Genomic DNA, 17,411 nt, shown 5'->3' on the forward strand with positions numbered 1-17,411 from the left:
ATTCACACACTCCGTATGACCCTTTTCACACTTCGTTCTGTAAACAAATCTTTAATTTTCAATTAAATGAAAACAACACTCAGGATCTTGAATTTTCATGATACTCACAATTCCCATAATGCACAGTAAAAGAGAACTAACCTGGATCCATTGTGCACTTCTTCCTGTCTCTTCCTGTCAAATGTTCTCTCTCCTCTTACTCCTCTTTAATGCCTTCTGGATGATATAGAAGTAGTAGGGTGGTTTTCTCTGTCAGTTTCTCTTCTTTCCTGAGAACGTTACGTTCTCTATATCTCTTTAGAAACTTAATGTGTCAACAGAACTAAAACTTTTTCCTCTTTTATGATATTTTAATTAACTTTAATAAAATACCAAAATGCCCTTTTAGAGTGAGAAGAGAGGGATTAATTTTAATAACTCTAAAATAACCCCAATAACTTTAACACCTTATATTCTAATAATCATCACATTAGAATCCTTACATCAAAGTTATACTTTAAATTACATGAACCAATGTAAATTATTAATATAATTTAACATTCTCCCACTTGGTTCATGTGATGACTTGAAGATCTAAAATAAACTTTAAGTGTGCACCATTCATTAGAATTATCAAGTCATCATCCTTATATGAATTGAAATAATCGGATTATGGCGGGCAAAAGTCATGATCGACAAGATTCCTTCCATGTATCACATAATCAAAACAACTCAACATAACTTTAATCAATCTTATAACTTTCATGTCTCTAAAGGAGACCTATCATGTCACCACAATCAATAATACATGTATATAATTTAATGTGGATAACAATAGAATAAAGAGAAACATAACTTTAATTGAATTCACAAGTGTCATAACAATACAAGCATATAACTATACATATCCATAAAGATAGATAACATCACAATGTTAATATTGACTTATCCATAATGCCCATACTTTCAACATGGCCAATAAAAGTTTTGGGCGGTAGTCCTTTAGTTAACGGATCTGCTATCATCAAATCCGTACTAATATGCTCAATTAACACTCTACGTTTCTGCACTTCTTCTTTGACCGACAAGTACTTCAAATCCATGTGTTTAGCACCCTTTGAGTACTTATCATATTTAGAGAAGAAGACGGCTGCAGAATTATCACAATAAATCCTTATCGGCCTAGCTATACTGTCAATAATACCAAGCCTCGATACAAAGTTCCGCAACCACAAAGCATGAACTGTGGCCTCAAAACATGCCACGAATTCAGCCTCCATGGTGGAAGTAGCAATGACTGATTGTTTTGCACTTTTCCAAGAAATTGCTCCTTCAGCCAAAAGATAGACATACCCAAATGTGGATTTTCTTGAATCCACACACCCAGCATAGTCTGAATCCGAATAGCCAATCACTTCGAGATGATCTGACTTTCTATAAGTGAGCATGTATTCTTTGGTACCTTGTAAGTACCTAAGAACTTTCTTTGCAGCTTTCCAGTGATCCATTCCAGGATTACTTTGATATTGGCCTAACATTCCAACAGCAAAACTGATATCTGGCCGAGTACAAGTTTGAGCATACATCAAACTCCCAACCACTGACGCATAAGGAATAGACTCCATGACCTTTCGTTCCAAATCATTCTTGGGACATTGCATTTGACTAAACTTGTCTCCTTTCTGAATTGGAACTATTCCAGGAGAACATTTTTCCATTCTGAGTCTCTCTAACACTTTATTAATATAGCCTTTTTGAGACAAACTTAACAATCCTTGTGATCTATCACGAAATATTTCTATTCCTATCACATAAGATGCCTCATTCATATCTTTCATTTCAAAGTTGTTAGAGAGAAACTTCTTTACATCATGTAACATACCAATATCATTAGTAGCAAGAAGAATGTCATCAACATATAGAACCAATATTACAAACTTACTCCCACTGATCTTCATATATATACACTGGTCAACGGTGTTCTCTACAAAACCATATGAAGTTATGATATCATTAAATTTTAGATACCATTGACGGGAAGCTTGTTTTAGTCCATATATTGATTTCTTTAATTTACACACTAGATCTTCTTTTCCTGTTATGGTGAAACCTTCTGGTTGGTCCATATAAACTTCCTCTTCTAAGTCACCATTCAGAAAGGCGGTCTTTACATCCATTTGGTGAAGCTCTAAATCATAATGAGCCACCAAAGCCAAAACAATTCTCAAAGAGTCCTTCTTAGAAACAGGAGAGAAGGTCTCTTTGTAGTCAATGCCTTCCTTTTGAGTGAAACCTTTGGCGACTAATCTAGCTTTATACCTTTCAATATTGCCTTTTGAGTCATGTTTAGTCTTAAAGACCCATTTACAACCGACTCTTTTTGAACCCTTAGGCAATTCAACTAGATCCCATACTTTATTGTCATCCATTGATTTCAACTCTTCTTTCATAGCATTCAACCAATTCTCTGAATTATTACTTTCCATGGCTTGTCTAAAAGAGACTGGATCCTCATCAATGCTTAAGTCACATTCATGTTCAACAGAGTAAACCACATAATCATTCGAAATAGCAGGTTTTTTCTGCCTTACAGACCTTCTTAATGCTGCTTCTTGTGGTTCCTCTATCAATTGCTCATTTATGACTTGCTCATTGTCAACTGGCTCAACATTTATATGTTCATTTTGTGGGATTGGAACATTAATTTGTTGTCTCTGCTTGTTGTGTGGCTGTGATACAACAAGAGGGATAACAACTTCAGAAGAAACACTATCAGTATGCTCTTGAATGTCCACTATTCGTGATTCCTCACTCCCACTAAATTGACCATTTTTAATGAACCAAGCATTTCCAGACTCAACTATTCTTGTACTATGGTTAGGGCAATAAAATCTATATCCCTTTGACTTTTCAGGATAACCGATAAAGTAACCACTAATGGTTCTTGCATCAAGTTTCTTTTCATGTGGATTGTATAACCTTACTTCTGCTGGACAACCCCAAACATGAAGATGTCTTAAACTGGGTTTCCTTCCGGTCCATAGTTCATAAGGAGTTTTAGAAACTGCTTTGCTAGGAACCCTGTTAACCAGATATACAGCAGTCTTTAATGAATACATCCACAAAGATAAAGGGATATTACTATGACTTAACATACTCCTAACCATATCCATAAGAGTACGATTCCGCCTTTCTGCTACACCATTTTGTTGTGGTGTACCGGGCATTGTATACTGTGCACATATACCCCGACTTTCAAGGTACTTTGCAAATGGACCTGGACATTGTCCACTCTCATCAGTTTTACCATAATATTCACCACCTCTATCAGATCTCACCACTTTTACTTTTCTATCTAATTGCCTTTCCACCTCATTTATGAACACCTCAAGGGCATTCACTGATTGAGATTTTTCATGTAATAGATATATATAACAATAACGTGAGAAATCATCAATAAAGGAGATAAAATATTTTTCACCACTCCAGGATTTAATGTCAAAAGGACCACAAATATCAGTGTGTATTAACTCAAGAAGTTGACTGCTTCTTGTGGCAGGATATTTTGATATGTGTTTTGTTTGTTTACCCTTAATACAATCAATACATACATCCCAGTCATCAAAATCCAATTGAGGTAAAATTTCACTTTTTACTAACCTCAACGTCCTTTCTTTGGATATGTGACCCAATCTTTTATCATAAGAAAGCAGAACATTCCTTTCCTGTACTAGAATTTCTATCAATAACATGTTCAACATTAAACAGGGATTCAGAAAAATTAACATCAAGATTTAAACGATATAAACCATCCAATAATGTACCAGAACCATAATAGTACGAAAGTTTATACAAATGAAAAATACCATTTTCAATCCTAAAGTTAAAAGCTAAACAATCCAACTTTGCAACAGAAATCAAATTCCTAGCACAACCAGGAACATAGAGACACTTTTCAAGATTCAGACAATAGCCAGTGTCTAGAATCAATCTGTAAGTCCCAATTCCTTCTATTCTTGCCTTCATTCTGTTCCCCATATATAAATACTTTTCAGTTCCTTTTATGGGCTGGATTGAAAGGAATCCCTGCATAATATTAGAAACATGAGTAGTAGCTCCAGAATCCAACCACCAGGTATTATTAGGCACTTCAACTATATTTGCTTCAAAACTTACAGAAACATAAAAAGTACCTTTCTTTTCGAACCAAGATTTTCTTTTCAGACAATCTTTCTTGAAGTGACCTACTTTCTTGCAAAAGAAACATTTCTGGTCCTTCTGGATACCGCCCTTATTCACTTTCATTGGGGCTTTGTCCTTCTTGTTCTTCTTTCCTGATTTACCTTTACTGAAGCTAGCACCTTCATGAGTTGTGAGATGGATAGAATGATCTCTCATTTTCTTTAATCTCCCTTCCTCTTGAACCAACATGGCTTTGATTTCTTGGAAGTTCCACTTATCCTTAATAGTGTTATAATTCACTTGGAACTGGCCAAATTCATGAGGAAGAGAGTTCATGATGAACTGTACTAGAAAAGACTCATTCACCTCCATTCCCATTGACTTCAATCTTGCTGCTATATTAGCCATTCCAGTTACATGTTCATGTATGGGCTGTGACCAGTCAAACTTTTTGGTAGTCAGCTCACTCATAAGAGTTCCTACAATAGACTTGTCAGTTATGTCTGATTGTGAATACTCCTTGATCATTTTCATGAATTCCTTTGCATTTTCCGTTTTGGGCATGGAAGGCTTTATGTTCTCTGCCATAGACATGCGCATCAAGTTTAATGACAACCTGTTAGACCTATGCCAAGCCTCATAAAGAGACTTTTCATCACTTGTACTGGTCTCTGTAATGGCTGCGGGCATTTCATCCATCATAATAGCCATATCCAGGCCTAGAACACCCAGTTGGAACTGGATTTGTTCTGACCAATCGGCATAATTGAGCCCATTAAACTTGACGACATTGTTGCTCAAACCTGCTAAATTCATGTAAGCTGAAATAATACACAAGCTCATACATCAATGCTTTGATTAAATTTAATGGATTCAAACAAATTACTACACTAGTCATACATTCAAGTTCACCTTTGGGTGACACTTAAACTGATAGGTAGCCAATTAAGTCATTCATTTAAGTTCACCTTTGGGTGATTCTTAAACTGACAAATTCCATATATATACTTTAATAAACAATCAATCATACTTAAGACTATATGTATGTTATCTTTGGATATACAAACATATACTAAGTACATGAAATGTTTCACTTTAATGTCATCAATTATAAACCATGGCTCACCTTTGGGTAATCCATAACATCCTTACATCAATGACTAATTATAATATATATTCATAATTAAACATCTTTTATATTATGAATAATTCATAAAACAAAACATTATATATGTCATGCACATTATGTCATGGGCGTCATGCACTTTTCTAATTAAAAGCATAACCTTCAAACTTTTAATTCACGTCTGCATTCCAATTACCTTACCTAACATTCACTTTCAATTCACAAAAAAATTTCCATTTAATGCATAACAATGTTTAGAATTTAGCATAAGTGCAACAGTAAAATTGCTTTACTGTTATAATAGTGTTTGCAACAATAAAGTTGATTACAACCAAAATAAAAAAACTTTCGGCTTCCAGGAGTTAAATTCAAGGGATTTCACTTTTCTACATTGCGGGATTTTAATGGCATATTTAAATTGCAGTTTTCCTGGAGCACTAAAGTTGCTTTAATGGTGTAATCAAATAAAAAAACAAATATGACATCCTAGATGAAATTCACGTTACAGTGAATTGAAACTATCATGGTAAAGTTGCTTTAATTCAACATTCAAAAATAGAAAATCAAAAACTTGCGACTTCAAGATTCGTCCAGTGAATCAATTTTCTTTCATGCCAATAAAATAATTAAACATCTGAAAATTTAAAATCCCTAAATTTCATAATTTCAAAATTAGGGTTTCAAATTAGGGGTTTCAAAATTGAGAAAATTACCATTCATGGAGAATCATAAAATTCAGAACCTGGCTCTGATACCACTTGTAAGCAAATCTTTAATTTTCAATTAAATGAAAACAACACCCAGGATCTTGAATTTTCATGATACTCACAATTCCCACAATGCACAGTAAAAGAGAACTAACCTGGATCCATTGTGCACTTCTTCCTGTCAAATGTTCTCTCTCCTCTTACTCCTCTTTAATGCCTTCTGGATGATATAGAAGTAGTAGGGTGGTTTTCTCTGTCAGTTTCTCTTCTTTCCTGAGAACGTTACGTTCTCTATATCTCTTCATAAACTTAATGTGTCAACAGAACTAAAACTTTTTCCTCTTTTATGATATTTTAATTAACTTTAATAAAATACCAAAATGCCCTTTTAGAGTGAGAAGAGAGGGATTAATTTTAATAACTCTAAAATAACCCCAATAACTTTAATACCTTATATTCTAATAATCATCACATTAGAATCCTTACATCAAAGTTATACTTTAAATTACATGAACCAATGTAAATTATTAATATAATTTAACACTTTCTTCATAAGCAATAGCACTCCTTCATGTTATTAAGTTGGTTTGATCATATGATTAATAGATGAATAATATATATATATATATATATATATATATATATATATATATATATAAACCTAGAAAATAAAGTATTAGAGTTGATAGGTATTTTAAAATAATAAGATCGAGTATTTTAGTTTTAAAATAATTCAATAATATAAATAAAATTTCTTAAACTGGTCTCTAAAACCCAATCCCTAAGTTACTCTCTCTTCTCTCTACCTTTTTTAATTCTTGAGTTATCTCTATGACGATCAGGAGGTGCCTAAACGACCACAGCAGCGAGATCTACGTTTCTATGATCAATTTCTTCTATAGAGCAAGTAAGTTTCTATTCCTTTTTTCTTTCACTATTATGTTCATAAAATCTCTGGTTTAGGGATGATGCATGTGTCGTCCACCTCTATTTTCCTGTTCCTTGTTGATCTGTGATCCTAAGGACACATTTTGTTTTCAATTCCATGGTTTATAGGCATCTTTGGAATCCTTGAGTCGGAAGCGAGAGTTTTGACATTTTTAGAGCTTGATAGCTTCAGTGTAAGGTAAGAGAAGCTAGACTCGGGTTCTAATGAGGTTTTAGGGTATGTTCTTCGGTCCATTATGACTTGTTCAGACTCTTAGTTTGCAAAGTTTTCGGTTATAAGATGTCACTAGTACAAAAACAGCGTACAACGTCGAATATTTTGGATCTTTCACGTCAAATTCAAGGCTGACGTCATATCGGGAGACGTTAAATTGACGTCAAATTTAAAAAATTCGATGTGTCAAATTTAAAAAATTCGATGTTAAATTAACGTTGAATTTGTCAATATACGACGTTAAATTAACGTCAAATTTTGTCAATATACGACGTTAATGAATTTCTTTTTGTTTTTTTAATTAATTGTGATTCTTTTTTACAATTCTACTAGACCTGAAAAAGCAAAAAAAACAACAATTTTCAGTTTTTGATATTTTATAAAGCATGAACTATGAACGCGTAGTTTAATATCAACAACAAACAAAAATAACCAACAACAAACAAGTTTAATCAAACAACAACAATAAACAAATTCAACCAAACAATAACAATAAACAAGTTCAAAAAAAAAACAACAAACAAGTTCAACAAATAAGTTCTTCAAAACAAAACGAAAACTAACCTTCAAAAGATTGGTTCGTCGGAATAAAGTGTCGTCACCAATGAGAGAGAAAGCAGAATGTGCCTATGAAAGACAAGAACACGAAAATAACGGATCAAAACAAACGAAAATCATACATAAAGTAGTTAATTAACATGCATTTGTATCAAATGAAAGAAAGATTACATGTGATGGTCGTCAAATTTCGTTCGAAAAAAGTTTGAGAAGAGAAGAAGGTCTCGCGTGCTAAGATAAAGTGAATGAATTTTCAATCTCCCGCTCAAATTTTTATTGAATTCACTAACATTTTGATGTCTAACGTTGAGGCATTCGACGTTCAAACATCATTTTGTAATAGATCTCTTAGGATTTTGATAAAACCACTCAATTAATGCATCCAACCACTCCAATGCCCATCACGTCGAAGCCCTATGTAGATTAGACGTTCTATTGATGGTTCAAAAGAAAAAAGAAAAAAGAATTAAAAAGGGGAAATTTTGGCTGACAAATAATACATCGAAGCCCCTATAAAATTCAACATATTATTGGTGGTTTAAAAGAAAAAATAAAAAAGAATTTAAAAGGGTAACTCTTTGGCTTTTGGCTGAAAAATAGTACGTCGAAGCCCCTACAGAATTCGACGTATTATATGTGGTTTAAAAGAAAAAAGAATTAAAAAGGGTTACTTTCTAGCTTCTGGCTGACAAATAATATGTCGAGGCCCCTACAAAATTTGACGTATTATTTGTTGTTTAAAAGAAAAAAGAAAAAATAATTAAAAAGGGGTGACTCTTTGGCTTATTGATGACAATATTACGTCGAAGCCCCTATAAAATTTGACGTACTGTTAGTGGTTTAAAAGAAAGAAGAAAAAGAATGGCGGGCTTGTTTAAATAATTACCATCACAGAACGTCGAATTGTATGGGGCTTCGACGTTTTACAATTCTAAACAATGTCTAATAATTGCATTTATGTACAAAAATGTCACCGATCATTTTTAATGTTGAATATTCAGTGGTTGGACGTTGAACGCGTGACGTTATACACTGTTTTTGCACTAGTGTGTAGATTTAAAATTGGGTACTTTTGGAGATGTCAATTTGTTTAAGGAACCTAAAGTCGGGTCTGATGATCAAATGGATACTTAGCTTTATCTATAAACATGTTTTCACATCAACTCTAATGTTTAAAGAACTAATTTGATCAGTCAGAAAAATCTTACGTGTATCAAAACCACAAAAATAGGGTGTTGTCAATTAGTATGGTGTTGAGCCCCCTTTTTAGGCGCTTGAGCGCCACTTTCCAATGGCCACAAGTGTTGAGCGCCACATTCTAGTGGCCACAACATTGAGCGCCACTTTCCAGTGGCTATGGCATTGAGTGTCCCTTTTCTGGCACTGCGTGCCCTTTTGTAAGTCTTGGTCTAGATTGTGTTTATGTTTCTTTTGTGATTCTAGTTGAATTGTTTCTTGTACTTTGGTGGATTTTTGGTGGTTTCATGTGACTATCTGCAGTGCTTATATGAAGTTATATATATTTGGATGAAAAGTGTGGAAAAGAGTTCCAAGGAGGAAATTCTTATTGGTGGTTTCAAGTGTTGTTGGTATGAATGCAAGGAGCTCAATCTTGGGGGTTATCCTCAAACTCTAATGATCATTCCTTCTTAATTAAAGAAGATTGATACATGTGGTGTGACCTAGTGACAATGGCTTTGCAAAGTAATAGAGACCACCACAAGTGCACGACTCACCATAGCTTGGCATTCATACTAAATCGGGATACTCCAGTCTAGGTCTTGGCATGTTAAGATGTTTGGATTGCTTTATATTAAATAGGACTCATTTATAAAATATTACTGTAAAATAACTTTATGTTTCTTGCTTGTTAATTGATCTACTTTATTAATTATGTGATAGTTCTTTTATAGTTTTAATACTATATAATTAGGATGTTACATTTTTGGTATCAGAGCAGGTTTTCCTTAGAAACCTTTAGGTTATGAGTATACCAAGTTTATGTTGTGTACTCTTAGTTGTGTTTAATTAGTATTTCAGTTTCTTTGAGTTGAACTGATGGTTTTTCTCTGTGTGAGTAGAAGATGGAACATAGGCCTCCTCCTTCCCCACCCACAAACCCCGACGTTCCCAATCTTGTAAGGATAATGGAGTCGTTTGTGGCGGTGATGCAACAACAAAATGCATCCCTTTTTTAGCAGAACACGGTAGCCCTATAACAATTGAAAGTTGTTAGGGTGTCAACTGAGAAATCCCAAAGGAAGTATGTGGAGTTGATGAACGTGGTGGAGCTTCAGCAGGGCCTTATCATACTCCACCCGCTCAAGTCTAAGAGTGAAGTTTTGAGAGTTTTCTTCAGTATCATCTGGCCAAGTTTAATGGCAAGACCAATCTAGGTGAAATTGATCAGTGGTTTAGAGACATTGAGAGAATCTTTAACGCTAGGAGGTGCCTAGAGGAAAGATGATTGGCCTTTATAAAGTACTTGCTGACTAGAGAGGCTAGTCATTCGTGGAGCAACATGAGGTTTTTCTTGGAGGGTAGTGGTACACCGATCATGTGGGAGTTGTTGAAGAAGAAGTTATATAATGAGTAATTCCTAGATAGTGTAATATTTGTAAAGGAAGTGGAGTTCTTTCAGTTGGTAAAAGGAGGAATGACAGTGTTAGAGTATGGCGACAGGTTTAAGCATCTTATCCGCTTTCACACTTTAACCACGGATGAAGAATGACAATGTAGAAAGTTTGAGAATGGGTTGAGAGGAGATATCAAGTTATTGGTGATTGGTTTATGTATCAAGGAGTTTCCATCTTTAGTGGAGAAAGCCAAAGGGTTAGAGAAGACAAAGAATGAAGTTGAGAGCCAACAAAGGCAGCCACAAAGACTTGGTAGGCCATTTGGGTCTAGGAGTAGAGTTTGTAAGAACTTCCTTAATTAAAGAACAACCATTTACTATGAGAAGATTCTTGTTTTATAAAATTAAAGTGCAACTGCAGGTTTTATGAGAGAAATGTTTAGGTAGAGGTAAATAATAAATGCACAAATATTGTTTTATTGGTTCACTCCAACTGAGCTATGTTCATTCTCTTTTATTCACATAGGGTTCAACTATAATATTCAACAAGATTACACAACTCAGTATTCTCACCACTCCTGATATCCCTGGTCAGTGAATAACCTTCTGTTACCCTAGACCAGTTGAGTATTCACACCACTCTTGGTATCCCTAATCAACGAATAACCTTCTGTTACCCTAGACTAATTGACTATTTGCACCACTCCTAGTACTACACAATCCGGGTATCCTTTGATACGCTGCCTAGATTTCCTCAACACTTCACAGTTTGAATAACAAGTGTTTTAATTCTCTTTAGAATTGCAATCAATGATTGCTTACAAGTCATTTAGACTATTAATCTCGCAGAGAGGATATGTGTATAATAGAATACAATCTAAAGACTCGCTGCGTGTTTCTCTCTTTTCTCTTTTTCTGTCTTTTTACAATAGTAAGCAAAAATTACAATGAAGCTCGAGTGTGTTGCTTGATGTTCTTCTTTTTCTCTTGCTCAGGTATTTTCTTTTGCTTGAGCTTTATTGTGCTTCTCTTTTAAACGCTTTTCGTAGACGCAATATTTTTCATTGTAACCTTTTCTCTATGTTATCCTCTTGATTGTTCCTTTGAGTGATCTTCTATTTAAAGGCTCTTAAAAACATATTTGTAATGCCCCAATTTACAAGGTGTCACAGGTTATTCAAAAATCGGTAAAAATTTCAAACTTTAACATAATGCAAAAGTGTATTTTCGAACCCTCAATATTTAAACGTGCATAAAACATAATAGTTCCAAAACACTTATCCAATGAAAATAACGAAGGAATTAAAATAACTTCAGTTACATTGTCTCAAAGTTCAAAAGCAATAACTGTAAATAAAATCTCAAGTTTGTCCCCCGTCATCTCTCGAATCTATCATGCTTCAGCACCATCTGCAACATGATCTGCTCAAGTATAACATCACACATTATATGATCATCGCATTCACATGCACACACAAAACAATGTATGGGTAAGCTACCGGTAAAACAATCATAATAACATGATATAAACATACATATTAAATCAATAATAATCAGACAACCCATACATAATCATAATAACAATAACAATCCTAGTCCTTTAACATAACAATTCAATCAATCGAATTACTTGATCCCCGATCCTCAATTCTTGATCCTTGATCATCATCATCATCATAGGTACACCACCAACATGATTATCCCAATCATAAATCACACCATGAGCATAACTAAACCATGAACTTTAACATGACAAGACTCAGTCCCACTCCTGTACCTTACCTCACCAACTGTAGTCGCTCCTATAATCCCATTTGTAGCTTCCTCATACAGATAAACTCGAGTCATCCTTCTTCTAGCTTCGAACCTGTTCTCCTATCACACAAGGTAGAACATTTATCCTCCTCGTCAAAGAAGATCCAACACTCGAATACCATTCTCTTTTCTACAACTATTTGCCAAAGAGAATGTCACCCTTTTTTCAACAACCAATGCCAAAGAGAGTCATCCTCTTTTCAACAATCAATGCCAAAGGGAATATCCCTCCCTTTTCAACAACCAATTCCAAAGGGAGTCACCACTCTCTTTTCAACAATCAATGCCAAAGAGAGCACCTATCCGCAGATAGAACCAAGATTTACTAGGTACAACAAGTAGACCTCATCTTCCACTCTCATGCTCATCAATCACATACTAAGGTACATCCCAACACTCTAATGTAGGTTTTGTGATATGCGGTAATGACTTCTTTTCTTTCCTTTAACACAATACTTACAACATATATTTGCATGGAAACCCCCATGAATCATAGCTTTATTCTCCCTTAACATCAAACCCTTTGTTGAGATAACCCAACAACCATACATACATTCATAGGAAAAACCTAACACAAATATTACATAAACCCTATGCCCATGCATACATAAACCCTTACCCAACAAGAGCAATATACAACCATAATCATAATCATATAAACATATATCAACAAGGATTATTAATCAAATAACCAAAAACAAATATATCATACAAAATTAACAAACAAAGGTAAGCTTCTCATACCTTGGCCAGACCTAGGGCTTTATCTAACTTCAAAAATACAAGTCTTCCCTTGCACTAGGTAATCTGTATCTCTACCTCTTCTCTCCTAGAAACGTCTCTTCTCTCCCTTAACTCTCAAATTTTCGTTTTTGGATTTTAGGGTAACAGTATGCAGCCCCCTTTTTCTCTTCTCCATTTTATCTTTTTCTATTCTATCTCTATCTTTTTAATTAAAATAATCTCTCATTTAATCTATAAAACCACCAACATTTCCTTTCTTATTCTATTTATCTAATATGTAAACTATCAACAACCACCCAATAGCTCAAAGATTCACATAATCTTTCAATTTTGTTTCAGATTTTATTTTTATTCTCTTCGCTTTCTACACTCCCCTAACTTAATGTCCACTCCACTTAATGAGGGTATAAGACTCTTTTACCCTTGGGCCCAAAAATACAAATTATACCCAAAAGTTTACTTTAACTCTCTTTCTTTCTAAAATTTGGCCCACACCTATTAAATCTCAAATCACCCTTCTACCATCAATCCAACACATCATATTGGTAACAACGCACCAAAGAAATCATCAAAATAACAACATATAAATCATGTGTTCTACTTAATCAATAATAACATTAAATAATAAACATAATAATTATAATTCTAGAAAACATTTAATCATCCAACAACAATTACCAATAATAATGTCCAAGTTTCATAACCACATTATTCCTTAATTACCACATATGATCTTACAATATTCGTTAGACTAGCTCTTGGCCTTGAATCTTGTGTCTTCTCTTTCTTGCGAAGTAACTGTTAGTTAAAGTCAACTTGTCAAAGCAGACATGCTTTTTCAGTACTTTGCTCGAAGTAGGTTGAACTTTCTTTCATACACTTCTGCTTTTAAAGAGAACATTTCATAAATGTCTGTTTTCTCTCTGGCGTCCACTTCTGATATATTTCAAATAAAATAATGGACGCGTGTAATAGACTATATGCATAAAATAGAGTAGATTGTGCATGCAACACATATGTCTTATCTCTTATTACTTTTATTGTTTTTGAACATTAAGCATTTAATGACATTTAATGCTTGTTCAGAACAACAATTTTTTTTCAATTTTTTACCATTGAGGTAGTGTTTATCAATAAGGCTTTTTCTATGATATCAAGCGTTGAGTTGGAACTTCATCGTTGGACAAAGTAAAGTTTTTGGCTTATGGTATTGTCCAGGTTGATGTAAACACTTTTTGGAATATTTTCTTTAAAGGGTTGGCCGTTTAGCATTTATCTCTTCTTTCTTAACCTTTTTTTATGCTTATAGAGGGTTTGGTCAAAGAAATTGTCTCGACACCTTTTATTTGCTTCTTGAGAGTTTAACTGAATAGGCTTAGGTATAGATAGCTTACACGTGTAGCATAACTCTCTCTCTCTGCTTTGACTTGTTGGTCGTTTAATGTTGCATCTGGAAGTTTTTATCCTACTTGTTTTCCTACTTGTTTTCCTAAGGTTTTTCTATGTTGATGGATGACTTCAGAATTATGTTTCTATCGTTGGTGATTTATCTATCCAATTATTTGTGCTTAGATATTTTCAGATTCTCATCTCGTTTAATGTTATTTCATTAAACTTTAAAACCTGAGAGCGTTTGGACGTGTAGACGATTTTGTCTTAACAATCTCCCCCTTTTTAATGTTTAACAAATACACATCTAAATGATATGATCTTTCTTGGTTCAGCTTATAGTTTTATATTTATGTGTTTTTGGTTCTTGGTTATTTTAAGTTTTTGAATGTTTTATCTCTTTTATTATTTTTATCTTGTGCATGCGGGTTATTAGCATAGTCGAAATATATATGGAAATAAATAAGTAAAGCAAGGTAAACGATAAAAGCATAAAACATAAAAGTGGCTAAAACAAATAATGATAAACAATTGGTATTTAAACACATAAACACATTACATGAATGTGAACATGGAATCCTAAGATGAACTTCTAAGAATTTGGATACTCCCTCTGATTTTGTGTTATCTTAGACTATCCTATCTTCTGGTGTACTCTCCCCTCCTAGATGCTGACACTTATATCACTTTCTCCCCCTTATTTGATAAACATCAAAAGGGAATGAGAGAATGATATCACAACCTGACGGAGGAGGGGTCATCTCCTTGGTCCACATGATATCATATTAGACAATGCAACAATATGATGATGGGAGTAAAGGAGAAGGAGGTGGAAATAAATGGAAGGAGAGAAGGTGGGAAAAGGAAGAGAAGAACAATGATGGGGAATGAAGGAAAAGAAGTGGTAATAGGGTAGGGTAAGATCTGATGGTAAAGGAAGTAGGTTAAGTTGAAGAACTACTTGCATAAGGCAGGTAAGTTCTGAGTACGAGGGTAGGAAAGGGTGTTAGATTATCATATTCATCTTCGAAAGAAAGAGATGATGATGACAATCCGGAGGTTTGGAAGAAGGCTTCATTGGTTTAGAAAGTTGAAGATCAGAGAGCTCAAGAGTTTGAGAGGACATGAACGTGTGAGAGAAGAAAAGTTAGGGTTTTTGAAGGAGTGCGGAGTGAATGAGTCGAGAATGAGAAGAGAAGAGTCGAGTTAAATAGAGAGCAGAGTTAGTCATGGACGATTGATTTGTCTCGTCCATTTAATGTGCTTGGTATAGATAGATTTTGAAAAGAGATATTGTGTCACTTGAAGACCGGGAAGTTTTGGAATAGAGTGTCGATCCAGCGGATAAGAGTGAGAGGAGTCAAAAAAATTTGTCTTTTAAAGGGAAAGAGAAAAAGAGAGGGAATTAATGTTAGGGATCATGGTTTGATTGACACGTAGAAGATTTTGGGTAGATTAGAGAGAAAAGGATTTGGGTTTGGAAATCCTAGACAACTTCTAGAGATGGGCTCAACGATTAGACACAACCTAATGCATGTATACAAATGTCTTGTAGACGATTTTTCTTAGACGATGAAATGTATGACGTCATGTAGACTAGGTATCCTAGAACTTTTACTTTCTAAACATTATATGAACATACTTAACACGCTGAATCAAATTCATTCAACGATTCTCATACAAATAGTGGTAATTAGATGATAAAGTTTATCTTTAACTAATAGTTTACTAAAGATGTCAGCAAGTTGATCGTTTGTGTTTAGATACTATAAATCCATAGTACCCTTGTTAACATGATCACATATGAAGTAATGTTTGACCTCAATATGTTTAGCACGTGAATGCAAAGTAGGATTGTTAGATAAACTAATTGCAACATTATTATTACAATAGATAGCAATCTTACTTCAAAATGATTGTAATCTTCTTGGTGATTCCTGATTCATAAGAGTTGTGAGCAACATTGTGTGACATATATGTATTTAGCTTCTGTTGTTGACAATGTGATTGTATTATGCTTCTTGCTAAGCCACGATACTAGGTTTTTTCCATTGAAGTAGCAGCCTTCACTTGTACTTTTGCGCTCAATTTTATCTCCAGCATATTCGGCATCGCAATAGCTTTCCATCTTGAAGTTTCTACTTCTCTTGTGGCATAGATCGAGACTGCTTGTTCCTTTAAGATTTCAAAATATTTGTTTGACAACGCTAAGATGAGTTTCTCTTGGATCTAACTAAAATATTGCACATAAGTAGACACTAACGTTATGTCAGGTCTAGACGTTGTGAGATACAAAAGCGAACCTATCATTTGTCGATATGTGTGTTGTCTACTTTTGTTGAGTTTTCATTTTCTTTTGAGCAGCTCCTTGATGTACTTCGTTTGGTGGATGTAGATTGTGTCTTTTTCTTGCTTGATTTGCAGTCCGAGAAAGAATTTTAGCTCACCCATCATGCTCATCTCAAATTCTTCTTGCATCATGATTGAGAAGTCTTGGCATAACTTTTCATTAATAGCACCAAAGATAATGTCATCAACATATATCTGAATGATAATGAAGTCTTGATTGGCATTTTTTTTCTAATTAGTGTGGTGTCTACTTGACCTGTCGTGAAACGATTCTTTATAAGAAAGACTTAACCTATCGTACCAAGCTCTCGGAGCTTACTTTAATCTATATAATGTCTTGTTAAGTTTGAAGACGTGTGTGAGATTTGTTTAACTTTCAATTCTTGGAGGTTGTTCCACATACACTTCTTCCTTAATTTTGCCATTTAAAAATGCACTCTTGACGTCCATTTGTTATAATCTAATCTTGTTGAATGTTGCAAATGATAAGAGAATGTGAATGGTTTCAAACCTTGCTACTAGAGCGTTAGGTGGAGACAGTCCGAATGTTTAGTAGTTATAGTAGTTATACCTATAGTAATTATATTTTTGTTTAATAGTTTATTTTGTCCTTAGTTTTGCTGAATAATGTCAATTCAATCCCTCGTTTTAAAAGTGTGTGAAATTGGTCCTCACTTAGTCAATTTTGCGCCACCATCGTCCTTTCCGTTAAATACCCATAAACGGCGTTAGCTTTTTCTTTTTCGCTCTTCTGCTCCTAACACAACATTTTTTTTCTATTTGTTAAACACATTTTAAATTTAAAAATCAAATTGTATTGTTTCA

The 17,411-nt window shown here is 34.2% G+C and overlaps 1 pseudogene; it reads right to left on the reverse strand.

The window, feature by feature from the left end:
- Window positions 1-905: 905 nt before the first annotated feature.
- Window positions 906-1,697, reverse strand: LOC148192525 (secreted RxLR effector protein 161 pseudogene; annotated as a pseudogene).
- Between the last annotated feature and the right edge of the window lie 15,714 nt (window positions 1,698-17,411).

This window comes from Vigna umbellata, chromosome 9 (assembly GCF_029865625.1).
Source record: "Vigna umbellata cultivar VRB3 chromosome 9, Vumbellata_1.0, whole genome shotgun sequence".
Taxonomy (NCBI): domain Eukaryota; kingdom Viridiplantae; phylum Streptophyta; class Magnoliopsida; order Fabales; family Fabaceae; genus Vigna; species Vigna umbellata.